The following is a 17840-nucleotide window of genomic DNA, read 5'->3' on the forward strand; positions in this document are numbered from 1 at the left end:
GTAACTTGCCGAAGCTTCATGTAGCTGGTAAGCAGCAGGGCCAGGATTTGGACCAGGCAGTTGTCCTTAACCACTATCCTATTCAGCTTCTCTTTCTTTATGTGCATGGAAAATTTCCAGAAGGTGACACAAAAGCTTTGATGGTGGTTAACTGTGGGGATAAGAATTACAGGTGTGACGTAGGAGGGGGACCTCACTTTTTACTGTGTCCCCTTTTATACCATATTATTTTACCATGTGCATACATTAGTTTCATAATTTAGAGGAGTTACTGAGCCCCGGTCACTACAGTATGTTATTACTAATCCTTAACTCAACCCTGGCCATGGGTTCTATCATGACCCCCATTTTGCAGGTAAGGAAGCTGAGCTCACCGAGGTGGTCTTGCTGGGTGACATGCCTGGGAATGGCAAAGGGGTACTGACCCTCAACCCAGTGCTCACTCCCCTAATTTATATTAGCCTCCTGGGCTTGGAAGGTCCAGAGGGGAGAAAAGCAGTTAAAAGCATGGGCTCCAGAGCCAGCTTACCTGGGTTCAAGTCCTGACTCAGCCACTCACCAGCTGTGTGACTTTGGGCAAGTCACTTCCCCTCTCTGAACCTCAGTTTCCTCTCTGTGAGAATTAAATGACTTACCTCCATGTCAAGTGCTTAGAACAGGGCCTGTCTCATTGTGAACGCTCAAGAAATGTTGAGTATTTTTATATATTGTCCTGAATGCTGTCTTCCCCAATGTCAAGCTCAGAGCAGTTCTATCTCCCAGCTGGTGGGTTCAGCTGTGGCTGCTCCAGTCCCCTCCCTGAAGGGAAAGGCCCAGCCTGCCCTGTGCCCCAGCCTCCAGCAGAAGTCCTTCGGGATCTGTTCTCCTGGGTTATCCCACTGCGGTTGCTGTGATCAGAATTGATCACATCACCAGAGCTGGAAAAAGGGGCAGACCCGCAGGGCTGGTGTGGCCCAGATCCAGGGTGAGTCTGCGACGGGCGGCCTCCCAGTTCGGGATGTTCCCAGCGCCTTCCCACCGCTCATGCTTGGAGGGAGAAGGGTCTCAAAATAGCTGTTGCTTCCCCAGCACGGCACTAGGCCAGGGACAGGAATAGACATCTGGGGGTGGCCGCCTCAGCTTCCCTCAGGAGCCCCGGGGGACCGGGACTAGGCAGAGGCCAGACTCCCCCCAGTGTGGGGCGGGTGGATAGTGCAGCTGTCAGTATGCAGTGACCCACCTGTGACAATCCAGCCCATGTCAAGTGTTGCCCCACCTGGGCTGGGTGGTCAGCAGGTCACCAGCACTGGCTAGATCCTGGCCAGGACCTGGACTCTTAGACCAATAGGAAGTGCCCTTCAACACTGGCCCCCACAATCCTCTCTTGGCAGGTGGGGAAACTGAGGCCCGGAGAGGTTCACATGCTGGTTAGAAGCCAAGCTGACGGGAGAGGCAGGCCCTGGGGCTTTGAGAGGCTTTATAGGGTGGTGGTTAAAGGGTTAAAGGACTCAGAATATAGGGGTTCAAATCCAGCCACTACTACTTACATGACCTGTATACATACTCGTGGGCCTCAATTCCATTACCTATAAAATGGGCACAATAATAGTTGCCAGCTTCTTTAGTGGTTGTGAAGATTGAATGAATTAATACTTGTGGCTATTATGATTGTTAGTGTTTTCTTATCAGATTCCTTACTCGTTCATCCTTAAGACATTGGCTGAATACCTCCCGTGTGCCAGGCACAGTGCTAGGCCTAGATTGGTGCAGCTCACGCAGTGGCAAGAAAAGATTAGTTGATATTTCAGGGAATCTGCCATGTGCCAGCTACTATGCAAAGCATTTTTACCTACAGCATCCCATTTATTCCTCATGACAACCTATGAGGAGCCATAATCTTGCCCTGTTTTAGGCCTGAAGGGAGTGAGGCTCAGAGAGGTGAAGTCACTCCTCCAAGGTCACAGCGCCAGGAGGTTGCAGAGCCAGGATTTGAAACCTAGGCTGCCTGCCTGTAGAGCTCATGCAAACCGCTGCATGACACTGTCTCTTTCCTGGGGAGACGGACAAAGTCGTTCAGTTGGTGCAGTCCAGAGGTTGGGTAGGAGGTGTTTTTTTTGGCCGTTCCTCATGGCATGCGGGATCTTAGTTCCCCGACCAGGGATTAAACCCATGCCCCCTGCCGTGGGAGCACAGAGTCTTAACCACTGGACCGCCAGGGAAGTCCCAGGTAGGAGCTGTTGAGTGCATGGAGGAGGGCTGTACTCTACCTCCCTGATCTCTTTCTTCTCCAGGACCCTCCCAGTAGCCAGGGCCTTTTCAGTGCGGAGGCAGGGAAGTCCACAGCTGAGTCTCACTCACACAGCAGTCCCATGTCAGATGTGAGCTGGTCCCCAGCCCTCACTACCGAATTCCCACCTCTGTTCCCCTGGGTTTCTCTGAGTACCCAATATATGCCAGGCCTGTGCTAGGCTCTGAAAACACAAGGAAGACATTGTCTCTGCCCTGAAATTGCTCAGGGTGTGGTGAGAGAAAGAGGTTGCCCAAATAACAAGAGCAATACAGGGCAGCTGCTGTGATGAGGGTGTAAGAACAGGAGCAAGTGACTGCCGGGAGGAGGTACCTAACTCAGCCTGCAAGTCAGGGAAGGCTTCCTGGAGGCAGTGATGTCTGAACTGAGGCCCAAAAGGAGAAAAATGATTAGCCAGGAGAAGAAAGAGATGTAGGAAAGAGTGTTCTAGATAGAGGGATGGCTTGTGCTAGGAGAGGAAGTGCTGAATTCTGGGAACTCTGAGGAGCAGGGGCTAGAGGTGTGGGTGAGGGGCACTGGGGCTGTAGAGGTGGATGGGGACAGTCATTCGGGGCCTTGCTGTCCACACTAAGGGGCTTGGATACCACCTGGAGGGCTGAGAGAATGAGATCAGGGGCTAGAAGTTTCCCTCTGGTTTCCAGGGAGGATGGACCTCAGGAGGTTGGACTGAAGGTGGGAAGTTTGATGAAGAGGGTGCTGCCTGGGGGGAAAAGAGAGCCCTGGACTAGGATGTGGAGGGGGGAATGGAGAGAAATGGGTGGCTTTGTGAAGGTTTTAGAAGTAGAATTGGTTACCTATTGCTGCGTAATAAATCACCCCCAACTTTTCGGCTTAAAACAACAACTTATTAGTTTTCATGATTCTGTCGGGTGACAGGGCAGTTCTGCTTTATGTGGCTTGGGGCACTGGGATGGCTGGAAGGTTCTGAAGTGGCCTCACCCACAGAAGGCCGGTAGTAGGTGTTGGCTGCCGTCAATTGGGGCTATTGTCTAGGGGGCCTCAGTTCACTTCCATGTAGCCTCTCCATGGGGCTTGGGCTTCTTACAGCATAACAGCTGGCTTCCAAGAAGCGGAAGCTGCCATGCTCCTTAAGGCCTGGCTCTGAAGTCCCAGAACGTCACTTCGGCTGCATCATAATGATCAAAGCCAGTCCTAAGACCAGTCTCGTTCAAGGCGAGGGGAAATAAGCACTACCTCTTTTATTAAATTTGTACAATTTAGTGGCATTTAGTGCATTCACAATGTTGTGCAACCAACACTTTTCCCTAATTTCAACTTTTTATCAGCTCATAAGAACACCCTGTACCCATTACGCCATTGCTCTCCATTCCCCCTCTCCCCAGACCCTGGCAATCACTAGTCTGCTTTCTGTCTCTATGGATTTGCCAATTCTAGATATTTGATGTAAAAGGAATCAGAAAATATGTGAACTTTTGTGTCAGGTTTCTTTAGCATAATGTTTTTGAAGTTCATCTATGTTGTAGCATGTATCAGTGCTTTGTTCCATTTTATGGCTGAATTATTGATATATTCTACTGTATGGATATACCACAATTTGCTAATCCATTCATCTGATGGACATTTGGGTTGTTTCCATCTTTGGTGATTGTGAATAGTGCTGCTATGATCATTTGTGTATAAGTTTTTGTTTGAACACCTGTTTTCAATTCTTTGGGGTATATACTTAGGAGCTGGGTCATGTGGTATGGTTTAACTTTTTGAGGACCCACCAAACTATCTTCCACAGCAGCTGTACCATTTTACACTCCCATCAGCAATGTATGAGAGTTCCTGTTCCTCCATATCCTTGCCAACTTTTTTTTTTTTTTTTTTCTTTTTGCGGTATGCGGGCCTCTCACTGTTGTGGCCTCTCCCGTTGCGGAGCACAGGCTCCGGATGCGCAGGCCCAGCGGCCATGGCTCACGGGCCCAGCCGCTCCGCGGCATATGGGATCCTCCCAGACCGGGGCACGAACCCGTATCCCCTGCATCGGCAGGCGGACTCTCAACCACTGCGCCACCAGGGAGGCCCCAACTTTTTTTTTTTTTATTAAAGCAATCCTAGGGGGTGTGAGGTGATATGTCACTGTGGTCTTGATTTGCATTTACTTAATGACCAATGATGTTGAACGTCTCTTCATGTACTTTTTTACCATTTGTATATCTTCTTTGGAGAAATGTACTTTGCTCAGTTTTCATTTGGGTTGTTTGGTCTTTCTGTTGTTGAGTTGTAAGTGTTCTTTGCATATTCTAGATACTAGATCCTTATCAGATATATGTTTTACAAATACTTCCTCCCATCCTATAGGTTGTCTTTTCACTTTCTTGATACTGTCCTTTGATGCACAAAAGTTTTACTTTTCATGAAGTCTCATTTATCTATTTTTTCTCTTGTTGCTCATGCTTTCGGTGTCAAATCTAAGAATTCATTGCCAAATTAGAGGTCGTGAATATTCACCCCTATATTTTCTTCTAATTGTTTTATAATTTTAGCTTTTTAGGTCATTGATCCACTTTGTGTTAATTTTGAGGAAACAGGCACAGAGAGGTTAAGTAACTTACCCAATGCCACCCAGCTAATAAGCAGCAGAGCTGAGATTCAAACCCAGGCCATCTGGCTTCATTGTGCTGACTGGTGGGGAGAGCATTACATAGGGCAATTTGTTCAGGGAAGAAACACTCTAAAGACATGACATTTGAGTGGAGACACATAAGATGCCAGCCATGGGAAGTCCAGGAGGCTATGTATATGGAGTGAGGTAGGGGTCTAACTTCATTCTTTTGCATGTGGTTAAGCTCTACCTCTTGACGGGACGTCAGCATGCCCTTACAGGGAGGGGAGGGATGGTTGAAGGCCATCTTTGGAGACAGTTCAACACAGCAGGTCTTGGTGATGAGTTGTCCATGAGGGGCTGGGGAGGGAAGGGGGTGGAGAAGGCAGGCAGGGTGACATCCACCTTTCTGGATTGAGTCAGTGTCACTGGGCAGATGGGGAAGCCTGGGGGAGGAGCAAGACTTAGGTGAAGGGAATAAGAACTCAGTCCTGGACATGCTGAGTTTGAGCTTCCTCAGGCATCCAGGCACCAAATAAATGATCAAGGAAACATGGAAGGATGCTAAGATTCCATTCATTTAATGAATAGCTATAGGACTCCTAATACTAATACCAGGTAACATTTATGTGGTGCCAGCCATGGGCCAGTCACTTTGCACTTTTTTTTTTTTTTTTTTAACATTTACTATGTGCTCATTACTTGGTGCTTTACAAATGTTAATCTAAAATTCTTACAAAAATTCAGAGTGATGGGTATTTCTAGTTCCATTTTTCATATTCGAAAAGTGAAGCTTAGTTTGGTTCCTCAACCTGTCTGAAGTTGCAGAGCAGGTTAGCAGCAGAGCCAGAATTTAACCGCAGACCCTCTCTCTTCAAGATCTGGGCTTTTTCACTTTTCAAAAAATTGAGCTACAATGTACATACAGTAAACCAAACAAATCTCAAATTTGTTCATTAAATTTTATATATACCACATCCTAGGTACAGATGTAGAACATTTCCAGCCCCTTGAAAACTCCCTCTCAGGCATATTTAATTCTCACAGTGACCCTAAGAGGTAGGTATTATTATCATCCCTATTCTTCAGATGAGGAAACTGAGGCTTAGAGAGGTGAAGCCACTTGCCCAAGACCACACGGTGGTGGAATCTGGATTCTAACTCAGGCCTATAGGACTAGGAGCTTGGAGTCCTTTCCACCTCCCCCCACCCCAAGATTTCTCCCAGAGGTCAGACTCCAGACTCTCAGGCCCTCTGAGACCAGGCTGAGGATCACCTTACCCCCCACTGGGCTGGGACTGGACTCAGGCCTGGAGGGTCCCTGAAGGCAGGAGCTGGCCTCTGCTGAAGGATGGAAGTCCCTCATTTGTGGTTTTGTGGGGAGTGCAGGGCCAGGGAGGATGCAGAGTTAGGATAAGGAGAGAGGAATGAAATGAGCTCTTCCTTGTGCCCGTCCCCATCAGTCACGGAGGATGAACAGTGGGCAGGAGCCCAGCTGGGGTCCTTTTCCAGCAATAGGCCCTGGGGGAAAAGCTCAACTCTGCCTGGACCTGATTGGCCCGAAGTGAGGAGAGGAGGGGGCTTTGGACCACTTCCCCAGCATCCCGGGAGCAGCTGGGAGGACCCCAGGAGTGTCCTCTGAACCTCTTCCCACCTCTGTGTGTCTGCCCTGCACCCCTCTGACCTCTTCTCCTGTCCCGCTGCTCCAGCTAAAGCTGGCCTCCTTGCTTTCTTTCCAACCTGTCAAGCTCCTACGTGCCTCAGGGCCTTTGTACTCAATGTTCCCTCCATCTGGATCCTCCTTCCTCCTGGACTTCCTAGGGCTGGTGTCTTCTCATGCGTCTCCACTCAAATGTCACGTCTTCAGAGCGCTCTTCCCCGCACAGATTGCCCTATTTGATGCCCTTCCCACCAGCCGGCACAAAGGAGCCAGATGGCCTGGGTTTGAATCTCAGCTCTGCTGCTTATTAGCTGGGTGGCATTGGGCAAGTTACTTAACCTTTCTGTGCCAGTTTCCTCAGCTGTAAAGTGGGGCCAATGATAATAGTGCCTACCTCATAGGGTTGTAGTAAGGATGAAACTATTTAACATCTGTTAACAATGTTTGGCCCATTGTAGATGCTTTATAAAAATTTGCTGTTATTCACACAACACTCATCCCATTCTGAAAGTATCTTGGTTACTGGTTTGTTTACTTGTTACCCCAGTTAGAATGTGAGCCCCATGAAGATGCTGGGTCCGTCTGTGTTGTTCACGGCTCTGTGCCCTGTACAGTGCCTGGATTGCAGTAATATACTTGGGTCGAATAAATCGAATGGACGAATAAGCCAGGCTGCTAGATGATTCTGCTTGCAGCTCCCCAGACATGCCGCGCTCCCTCTCATTTCCTGACCTTTGTGCTTGCCGTTTCCTCTGCCTGGAGCCATTCATTCCCCAGAGGAAGGGAGGGGAGCAATGAAGAAAGACTGCCTTAGGACTTCCCTGGCGGTCCAGTGGTTAAGACTCTGCGCTTCTGATGCAGGGGGTGCGGGTTCAATACCTGGTCGGGGAACTAAGATCCCACATGCTGCAGGGCCAAAAAAAAGACTGCCTTGCAGCTGCCCAGGTCTCTCTCTTACCCCCTCCTCACTGCCCCCTCCCTACATGAGGCATCCACAAGAGAGCAGTGAGTTAGAATCTAGACACTCCAGGACTAGAATCACCTGTCACTACCCCCATGTTCTGAAACTGAGGAAACAGGCCCAGAGAGGAGAAAGGACTGGGCCAAGGTCTCACAGCCAGCTGAGGGCAACATTCTCCCCACTGGACCCCACATATGTCACCTGGAGGCTGTTTTCAGTGTCCATGCTGGTCCTGCCTCCCTGCATGGGGCCTGTAGACAGGTGGTAAGTGAGGGGCTTTGGGTTACTGCCCTCCGGCCCAGGGAGGAGGGGCCAGAGCAGCCGGGCTTAGTGAAGGGACACAATTCTGATGCTTCTACTTAGTAACCATGTGGCCTTGGGCTCTCTGAGCCTCAGTTTACTCCCCTGGACGACGAGGAGATGAAAACCCACTCTCCGGGGTCACTAGAAAGATTTGTATTAAAAGTCCTCAGGGAATTCACTGGCAGTCCAGTGGTTAGGACTCAGCGCTTTCACTGCAGGGGCCCGGGTTTGATCCCTGGTCGGGGAACTAAGATCCCGCAAGCTGTGTGGCATGGCCAAAAAAAATCCTCATGTATCGAGCACTTATTCTCAACTACCCCACAGGGCAGGTATGAATTTTATGCCCATGTTCCAGATAAGGAAACTGAGGCTCAGAATGGGGGCACAGTGACTTGTCCAAGATCACAGAGCCAGCAAAAAATAGAACAGGGATTCGAATCCAGCAGGCTGACGACAGAGCTCACATTCTCAGCTGGTGCAACGGCCCTGGGCACACAGCAGGTACCCAACAGGCACCCAAAAGAGGGTAGATATGGGTACCCCTCTGACTGAGGCCCTAGGAAAGCCTCGCACCATCTTCGAGGACAGGAGTCCCTCCCTGAAAACTACACCTTTTGTTAATCTCCCTCCCCTCCAATCACAGCTTGGAGACAGGAGGACTCTCGCAACCTCTCTCTGATGGATTTTCGGATTATGCCCACCTTGATTAGTTCCAGAGTCTCCTGGCAGAAGCAGGAGTTATTCCGGGGCCTTGATGGCTCCCTCTGGCCTCACTCCCCACCCCACCCCCACCACCCGGTAGCAAACACCTCTGCTTCCAACTGCACACGTTAGGGTTCGTTAGCTGCCTCCCCACCGCTCACTTTCTGCCCCTGCAGCTCAGACTTGAGCTGACACCTGCTCTCTGCTCCCCCGCTCCACAGCCGCTTCTGCCTCCCCACGATCTGGTAGAGTGGGGATATCAACGCTTTCCTAATCCTTGGTCCCCAGACCTTGCCTCACTTGGAGTGGTGACCCTCCCTCCAACTGCAGGATTTTTCCAGCAAAACCTCACACACCATTTGGATGCAAGTATTTTCTCCCTGTTCCTTTTGGTATCCAGTCCTCAGTGTCATTCAGCCTGGGGTGGGAGTGGCTCAGAAATTTCCAAGGCTAAATTTTATGGTATGTAAATTTTACCACAGTTTAAAAAAAAATTCCCAAGGGGGCTCAGGATGGGGGGTGGCGCGGGGGGGAATGGGCAATGTTATGTCACAGAGAGCGGGGCTGACGTCACAGGGACGTGGCATGGGTTCTGCTGTCGCTGTCTGTTCTCTCTGTGCCTGGCTCTCCCTTCCAGTTCTGAGCTCTTCCAGGGCCGCCCGCAGGCCTTGCTTGCTTTTCAAAAATAAATCTGGAGTCTCTCACAGAGGTGGTGGGCTGCTTCCTTGGTGTCCCAGTCTGTGTGTTATTCCTTTCAAGGCAAGACTCCCTGAAGCCGACTCAGGCTGGGCCCGGGGCAGGTCATTGATTGTCTGTCTGAAGTAGTTCAGATGCTAACATCTGGGTCTAGCATCCATTACCTTCAAGGTAGCAGGGTCCTCCCCGGTGCCCATCAAGTCATTCATTCAGACATTCAACAAGCATCATTAATGCCTGCTATCTGCAGAGCACACCTCTGGGTGGCCTCTATTCTTTTCTCATTTGTTTCTGAGATACCTCCCTGCTTCTCTTTGAATTTCCACTTCCTTCCCTAAAGTAGGGGATCTTAATTAGGGTGGCCAGTCAGTCCCACAAGGAAACAGATGGCATGTTCAAATTGGGCAGTTTCAGGAAGGCTGAATAAAGGGACAGTTTAGGTGTGAGCAGGGGGTAAGGAAAGTGCTGTCAGGCCTGGGAGGCTGGGCCCAGGGAGCAGTTCTACTACCCAGAAGGAGATAGGTGGAGAGAACCACCTTCAGAGAAGCTGTGACTGAGGGAGCAGCCAGCCTGAGGTGCCCTGCAGGGAGGGAGCAGAGGAATAAACATCCTGACCTATGAATGGATGAAGAAGATGTGGCACATGTATACAATGGAATATTACTCAGCCATGAAAAGAAAGGAAATTGAGTTATTTGTAGTGAGGTAGATGGACCTAGAGTCTGTCATACAGAGTGAAGTAAGTCAGAAAGAGAAAAACAAATACTATATGTTAACACATATATTTGGAATCTAAAAAAAAAAAAGGTTCTGAAGAACCTAGGGGCAGGACAGGAATAAAGACGCAGACGTAGAGAATGGACTTGAGGACACGGGGAGGGGGAAGGGTAAGCTGGGACGAAGTGAGAGAGTGGCATGGACTCATATACACTACCAAGTGTAAAACAGATAGCTAGTGGGAAGCAGCTGCATAGCACAGGGAGATCAGCTCGGTGCTTTGTGACCACCTAGAGGGGCAGGATAGGGAGGGTGGGAGGGAGACGCAAGAGGGAGGGGATATGGGGGTATATGTATACATATAGCTGATTCACTTTGTTATACAGCAGAGACTAACACACCATTGTAAAGCAATTATACTCCAATAAAGATGTCAAAAAAAAAACACAAAAAACATCCTGACCTGCCTCTTCCTTCCCCTTTCCACCTCCTCCTGGGTCTCCCCATTGGCCAAACCTGATTAGAAGTCGGGGATGTTGAGTCTGAAGAGGTCAGTCTCCCTGGGCACAGAGCAGGGTGGGAAAAGGTGCAGAGTGTTCCTAGATGGACAGATGGAGGATTATCGACTTATCACTATCTGGTTAGTAATAGTAGAAGTAGTAGTAGGTCCCATGAGACATGCTCAATAAATGTTAGCTACTATTATTAGTGCTTGTATTAGTTATTTGCTGCTGTGTAACAAGTTACCCCAGGGAGGTCCCTGGTGGTCCATTGGTTAGGACACCGCGCTTCCACTGCAGGGGGTGCGGGTTCAATACCTGGTTGGGGAACTAAGATCCCACAAGCCGCGCCGCCATAAAAAAAAGTGACCCCAAAACTTAGCGGCTTAAAACAATAAACATGTATTACCTCACACAGTTCCTGTGGGTCAAGAATTGGGAGCAGCTCAGCTGGATTATCCTGGCTCCGTCTCTCCTGAGGTTACAGCCTAGCTGTTGGCCGCTCATCTCAAGTAGTTCACTCCTGAGGCTGGCAAGCCTGGCGCCGGCTGTTGGCAGGAGGCTTCAAGTTCTTTGCCATCCAGATTTCTCCACAGGGCTGCTTGAGAGTCCTCATGGTGTGGTGGGTGGCTGGCTTCCCTCAGAAAGAATGATCCAAGAGCAGAATCCTCAAGATGTTTTCTGACCTCGTCTCAAAAACCACAGACCATCATTTCGACAATACCCTGTAGGTTTCACAGGTCAGCCTATTCAGTGTGGGGGGTGGGGGCAGATGGGGGCAGGAATGCCAGGAGGCAGGGATCATTGGAGGCCTTCTTGGAGGTTGGCTACCCCAGTTCCCAGTACATTCTCTCCTTCAATCCTTTCCAAATCCCTAGGAGGTTATCTAAACAAAACAAAACAAAACAAAAATCGCTATGAGTATTATTATTGTCACTTTTCTGTTTAGGAAACAGAGGCATAGAAAAGTGAAATAACTTGCCCAAGATTAAACACCTAAGTGGCAAACCCAGGAATTGAATGCAGATGGAGTATTTTTTTCAATCAGTTTTATTGGGCCATCATTTACATACAATAAAAACACTACAGTAGAGATACAGACCATTTTCGTCCCCCCCCACACACCCCAAAATTTTCCTTCATGCCCTTTGCAGTCAGTCCTCCTGGGCCTGCTCTAGGCAAGCTCTGATCTGCTTTCTGTGACTATAGATTGCTTTGTCTGTTCTAGAACTTCATGTAAATGAAACCATTCAGTATGTTTTCTTTTGTGACTGGCTTCTTTTGTTGAACAAAAATGCTTATAAGGTCCATCTACATTGTTACACGTATTGGTAATTCTTTTTTTTTTTATTGCTGAGTAGTATTCCACTGCATAGATATAGCGTAAGTCTTTAAAAATTTTTTTTTAAATAAATTTATTTATTTTATTTATTTATCTTTGGCTGCATTGGGTCTTCGTTGCTGCGTGCAGGCTTTCTCTAGTTGTGGTGAGCGGAGGCTTCTCTTTGTTGCGGTGCACAGCCATTGCGGTGGCTTCTATTGTTGTGGAGCACGGGCTCTAGGCGCGCGGGCTTCAATAGTTGCAGCGTGGCGTGTGGGCTCAGTAGTTGTGGTGTGTGGGCTCTAGGGCACGTGGGCTTCAGTAGTTGTGGCTCACGGGCTCTAGAGCACAGGCTCAGTAGTTGTGGTGCATGGGCTTAGTTGCTCCGCGGCTTGTGGGATCTTCCCGGACCAGGGATCAAACCCATGTTCCCCGCATTGGCAGGCAGACTCTCAAACACTGTGCCACCAGGGAAGTCCCCAGTGAATTGTTTTTAATGTTTGTGTTTTGTGTGTCCTAAGAAATCTTTGCCTACCCCTAGGCCACAAAGGTTTTCTCCTAAAAATTTTATAGTTTTGGTCTTTCCATTTAGGTCTCTGATCCATTTTGAGTTAGTTTTTATGTATGATGTGAGGTAGGCGTCATTGTTCATTTTCTCTTCTGTGTTGATATGTTTCAGTACTAGCATCCTTTCTCCACTGAATCATAGTGGAACTTCAGTAAAATAATCAATTGATTGTATTTATGTGGATCTATTTTTTGGACTTTATTGTGTTTCATTGATCTATATGTCTATCCTTATGCTAATATTACATTGTCTTGATTACTACAGATTCATAGTAATTCTCAAAATCAAGTAGCATTAAGTGCTGCAGTTTTGTTCCTATTTTTCAAAATTGTTTTGGCTACTCTAGTTTGTTGCATTACCATATGCATTTTAGAGTCTACTTGATAATTTCTACAAAAAAAAAAAAACCTGCTGGAAGTTTGATCAGGACTGTATTGAATCTAAGATCAATTTGGGGAGAGTGGCATTTTATACGTGAACATGGTATATCTCTCCATTTATTTAGGTCTTCAATTTCTCTCAGTAAGGTTTTGTAGTTTTCAGACTGCAAATCTTGCACATGTTTTGTTAAATGTATCCCTAAATATTTTATGTTTTTTGATGCTATTGGAAATATTTTTATACATTTAACTTCTTGATTGTTCATTGCTAGTACAGTCCACCCTCCTGTATCCAGGGGTTCTGCAACTGCAGATATGGAAGGCTGACTGTATCATCCCATTTCATATAAGGGACTTGAACATCTGTGGATTTTGGTATCCATGGGCAGGGTGGTGGATCCTGGAACCAATCCCCTGTGGATACCAAGGGACAACTATATACAGAAACACATTATATATTCACTTTGTATCCTTTGATCTTGTTAAATAAAATGATTAGCTCTAGTTTTGTTTTGTAAATTCCTTAGGCTTTTCTACATGCATAATCATGTCATCTGAAAATAAAGACCATTTAACTTTGTCCTTTTTCCATTTTTTTTTTCTTGCCTTATTGTCCTGGCTAGGACCTCCCAATGTTGCATGAAGTGGTGAGAGCAGATATTCTTGCCTTGTTCCCAGTCTCAGGGGGGAAAGTGTGTAGATTTTCAGCATTATATATGTGAGGTATTTTGAAGCCTTGCCTTTTAATGGGTTAAGGAAGTTTTCTTCTATTCTGACTTGTTTGTTTTTGTTTTTAAATCATGATTAGGTGTTAATTTTATCAAATGTTTTTTCATATCAATTAACATGACCATGAAGTCAACCCAGATATGTATATATATTTAAATTGAGGTGAACATAAAATGAACATACAATTAACCATTTTAAAGCAAACAATTCAGTGGCATTACACAACCACCATCTCTATCCAGTTCCAAAATATCTTTAGTCACTGCAAAAGGAAACCCTGCACCCATTAAGCAGTTACTATTTCCCATTCCCTCTCCCCAAGATCCTGGCAACCATCAATTTGCATTCCTTCTCTATGGATTTGCCTATTCTGGACACTTCATATAAATGGAATATTCGACCTTTCATGTCTGGCTTCTTTGACACTGCATAACATTTTTGAGGCCTGTCCACATTATAGCATGTGTCAGTACTTCATTCCTCTTTTTGGCTGAATAATATTCTATTGTATGGACACACCACAATTTCTCTACCTAGATAGTTTTTTTTATTTTATTGAGGTATAGTTGATATACAATGTTGTGTTAATTTCTGCTGTACAGCAAAGTGACTCAGTTACACATATATGTGCATTCTTTTTCTAAGTATTCTTTTCCATTATGGTTTATCATAGGATATATATTTTTAAATAAATTTATTTATTTATTTATTTATTTTTATTTTTGGCTGCATTGGGTCTTCTTTGCTGCCCACGGGCTTTCTCTAGTTGCAGCGAGTGGGGGCTACTCTTTGTTGTGGTGCACGGGCTTCTCATTATGGTGGCTTCTCTTGTTGCAGAGCATGGGCTCTAGGTGTGCAGGCTTCAGTAGTTGTGGCTCGTGGGCTCTAAAGCGCAGGCTCAGTAGTTGTGGCGTACGGGCTTAGTTGCTCTGCAGCATGTGGGATCTTCCCAGACCAGGGCTCAAACCCGTGTCCCCTGCATTGGCAGGCGGATTCTTAACCACAGCACCACCAGGGAAGTCCTATGATATTGAATATAGTTCCCTGTGCTATACAGTAGGACCTTGTTGTTTATCCATTCTATATATAAAAGCTCACATCTGCTAACCCCAACCTCCCACTCCATCCCCCCCTCAACCCCCTCCCCCTTGGCAACCACCAGTCTGTTCTCTATGTCCGTGATTCTGTTTCTGTTTCATAGATAGGTTCATTTGTGTCATATTTTAGATTCCATGTGTAAGCGATATCATATGATACTTATCTTTCTCTCTCTGACTTATTTCACTTAGCGTGATTATCTCTAGTTGCATCCATGTTGCTGCAAATGGCATTATTTTGTTCTTTTTTATGGCTGAGCAGTATTCCATTGTACATATGTACCACATCTATTTTTTTAAAATAAACTTTTATTTATTTATTTATTTTTGGCTGCATTGGGTCTTCGTTGCTGTGCACAGGCTTTCTCTAGTTGTGGCGAGTGGGAGCTACTCTTTGTTGTGGTGCACGGACTTCTCATTGTGGTGATTTCTCTATTGCGTAGCATGGGCTCTAGGTGCATGGAATTCAGTAGTTGTGGCACACAGGCTCAGTAGTTGTGGCTCGCGGGCTCTAGAGTGCAGGCTCAGTAGTTGTGGTGCATGGGCTTAGTTGCTCCACGGCATGTGGGACCTTCCCGGACCAGGGCTCAAACCTGTGTCCCCTGCATTGGCAGGCGGATTCTTCTTAACCACTGCACCACTAGGGAAGTCCCATGTACCACATCTTCTTTATCCATTCATCTGTCGATGGACATTTAGGTTGCTTCCACATCTTGGCTATTGTGAATAGTGCTGCTCTGAACATAGGGGTGTATGTATACACAGATAGATTCTTCTTTTTTTTTAAATTAATTTATTTAATTTATTTTATTTTTGGCTGCACTGGGTCTTTGTTGCTGCATGCAGGCTTTTTTCTAGTTGCAGTGAGCGGGGGCTACTCTTCGTTGCGGTGCGCAGGCTTCTCATTGCGGTGGCTTCTCTTGTTGCAGAGTGCAGGCTCAGTAGTTGTGGCTCGTGGGCTCTCGAGTGCAGGCTCAGTAGTTGTGGCGCACAGGCTTAGTTGCTCCATGGCATGTGGGATCTTCCTGGGCCAGGGCTCGAACCCGTGTCCCCTGCATTGGCAGGCGGATTCTTAACTACTGCGCCACCAGGGAAGCCACTGAAGAGATGAGTTTTAATCTGGAAAGGCTTCATGGAGGAAGCAGCTTTTGAGGAGAGCCTTAAAGTTTGAGGAGTGAGAGCTTTCCTTCAGCCCACAGTGATTAATAATGACGGCCGCTGTTTATGTGCCAGGCACTGTAACGAGCACATCAACTTCCCTGGCTGCAGCCAGCTAGTGAGGGGCAGAGGAGAGTTTGCATGTGAACCCAGACCCACATCCTTAATGACTGCCTTTTACTGCCTTTCCAAGCCTGGTTCCAGATTAGGGTTGGGGTCTTTCTTCTCCATATTCTGTCTCCCCGTCTCTTGTTCTGGGGATAACTGAATGGGACTAGAGAGTGACAGGATGATGGGCAAAGCGTGGACTTGGATCATCCCAAGTCTTGGGAAGGACTGTTCAGCTCCTACCCTTCCAGGTCCTTCGAATTTAGCGGAGACCTGGGCCCCTGGGGGACAGCACCTCCCGTTCTTCCCATGGCCCTTTCCTCCCCCAGTCCCCTCTCCCCATCTCCTTCCTTAGCCCCTCTAGCTCATTGGGCTGTGCTGGAATCTGTGGGGAAAGGAGCAGGATTTCAGCTAAATATAAACCAGGCTGTTCCAGTTTCCAAATAGAACAAAGGAGCAGGGTGTTAAGTTGATTTTTATAAATAAAGAGAGAGGGAGTGAGAGAATATTTTTTCGAGATGTTTAATAAAATCGACTGTGAGAGGCAGGAAAATCACTGGGCTACGGTGGGAGGGTTTGGGGCGGGGGAGAGAATGGGGAATGCTTCCTCCTTCCTGCTGTGATTCTTGCTGACTCCTTGTCCTTTTCCTGGGATCAGGGAGAGACCGTGGGGCAGAGAGGGTTAAGAGGCAGGAGACGGACACGAGGGTCCCTGGGAGGAGGAGGAGGACAAGGAAAACTCATCATCATGATAGTTACTGTGTATTGAGCGCCCACAGTATGCCAGGTCCTGTGCTAGATCTATGCATCATCCCACCAAACGCGCACAAGCGTGAGAAGTTGGGATTCTCGTCACCGAGCACTCTGTGATCTAGCCCCTGCCTGCCTCTCTGACCTTATCTCCCTCCCTCCCCCTGGCTCGCTCTCTTCCCACCACACCAGCTCCACACACCAAAGTTAGTCCCTTCTCGAGGCTTCTGTGCCTCTAGGTCTTCTCACCATTCAAGTCTCAGAATAAACGTCACTTTCTTCCTGACCACGTTGCTAAATATGCATTAGCTAAATGAATGAGGCTCAGAGAGGTGAAGTGACTTGCCCGAGGTCACACAGCTAGGAAATGACAGAGACAGGAGGGAGCCCAGATTTATCTCACTCCCAAATGCATGCCATTTCTACTATTTTATAAGGCTTCCAGCATGGTGAGGGCAGGGGATGGGGACTTAAGGAGATTTCTCTGGAACCTGGGGGTTTTGGAGAATGACCAGACACAACTCTGGAGGATCAAAGTGGGGGGTGGTCAATGAAGCCAGAATGTCACCATCACCTTCATCCTTAAACAATGTGTGTAACATCTAAAAATTATTAAACAGACAGATCATCTTTTGGGAGCCATTAGGCAGAGAGAATTTTATTCAATATCACCCAAAGGAGAGCTAGACTAGGCTTTAGGGAGGTGGCAGAGAGAGGGCTTCTTATCTCAGGAGGTGGGAGGGATGGTCAGAGGAAGCAGAGATATCTTACACCCCCCGCCCACCTGCCCTCTTCTTTCCCTTGACCCCCTACCTCCACTCAGTGGCACATCACGTGTGGGGTGGGCTAGGAGCAAGTGTCTGCACATGTCCCCATGGTCAGACGGGGGCTGGTTAAGCCTTTCTGCTGATGTCAGATTCTGCCTCACCGGGTACCGTATGGCTTGGACAAGTCATACGGCTCTCTCTGAGTCTGTTTCTTCCTGTGTAAGATGGAGATAGTGGGGCTTCCCTGGTGGTGCAGTGGTTGAGAGTCCGCCTGCCGATGCAGGGGACACAGGTTCGTGCCCCGGTCCGGGAAGATCCCACATGCCGCAGAGCGGCTGGGCCCGTGAGCCATGGCCGCTGAGCCTGTGCGTCCGGAGCCTGTGCTCCGCAACGGGAGAGGCCACAACAGTGAGAGGCCCGCGTACCGCAAAAAAAAAAAAAAAAAAAAAAAAGATGGAGATGGTGAAATTGGCTTGGTTATGAAGATTAGACATACGGCATTAGATGTCAGGAGCCCATACCTCAAACACATGGTAGATGTTCCGTAGATTAGATGAAAGCTGTCATTTTCTTATTTATTATTAC

This window comes from Mesoplodon densirostris, chromosome 15 (assembly GCF_025265405.1).
Source record: "Mesoplodon densirostris isolate mMesDen1 chromosome 15, mMesDen1 primary haplotype, whole genome shotgun sequence".
NCBI classification, from domain to species: domain Eukaryota; kingdom Metazoa; phylum Chordata; class Mammalia; order Artiodactyla; family Ziphiidae; genus Mesoplodon; species Mesoplodon densirostris.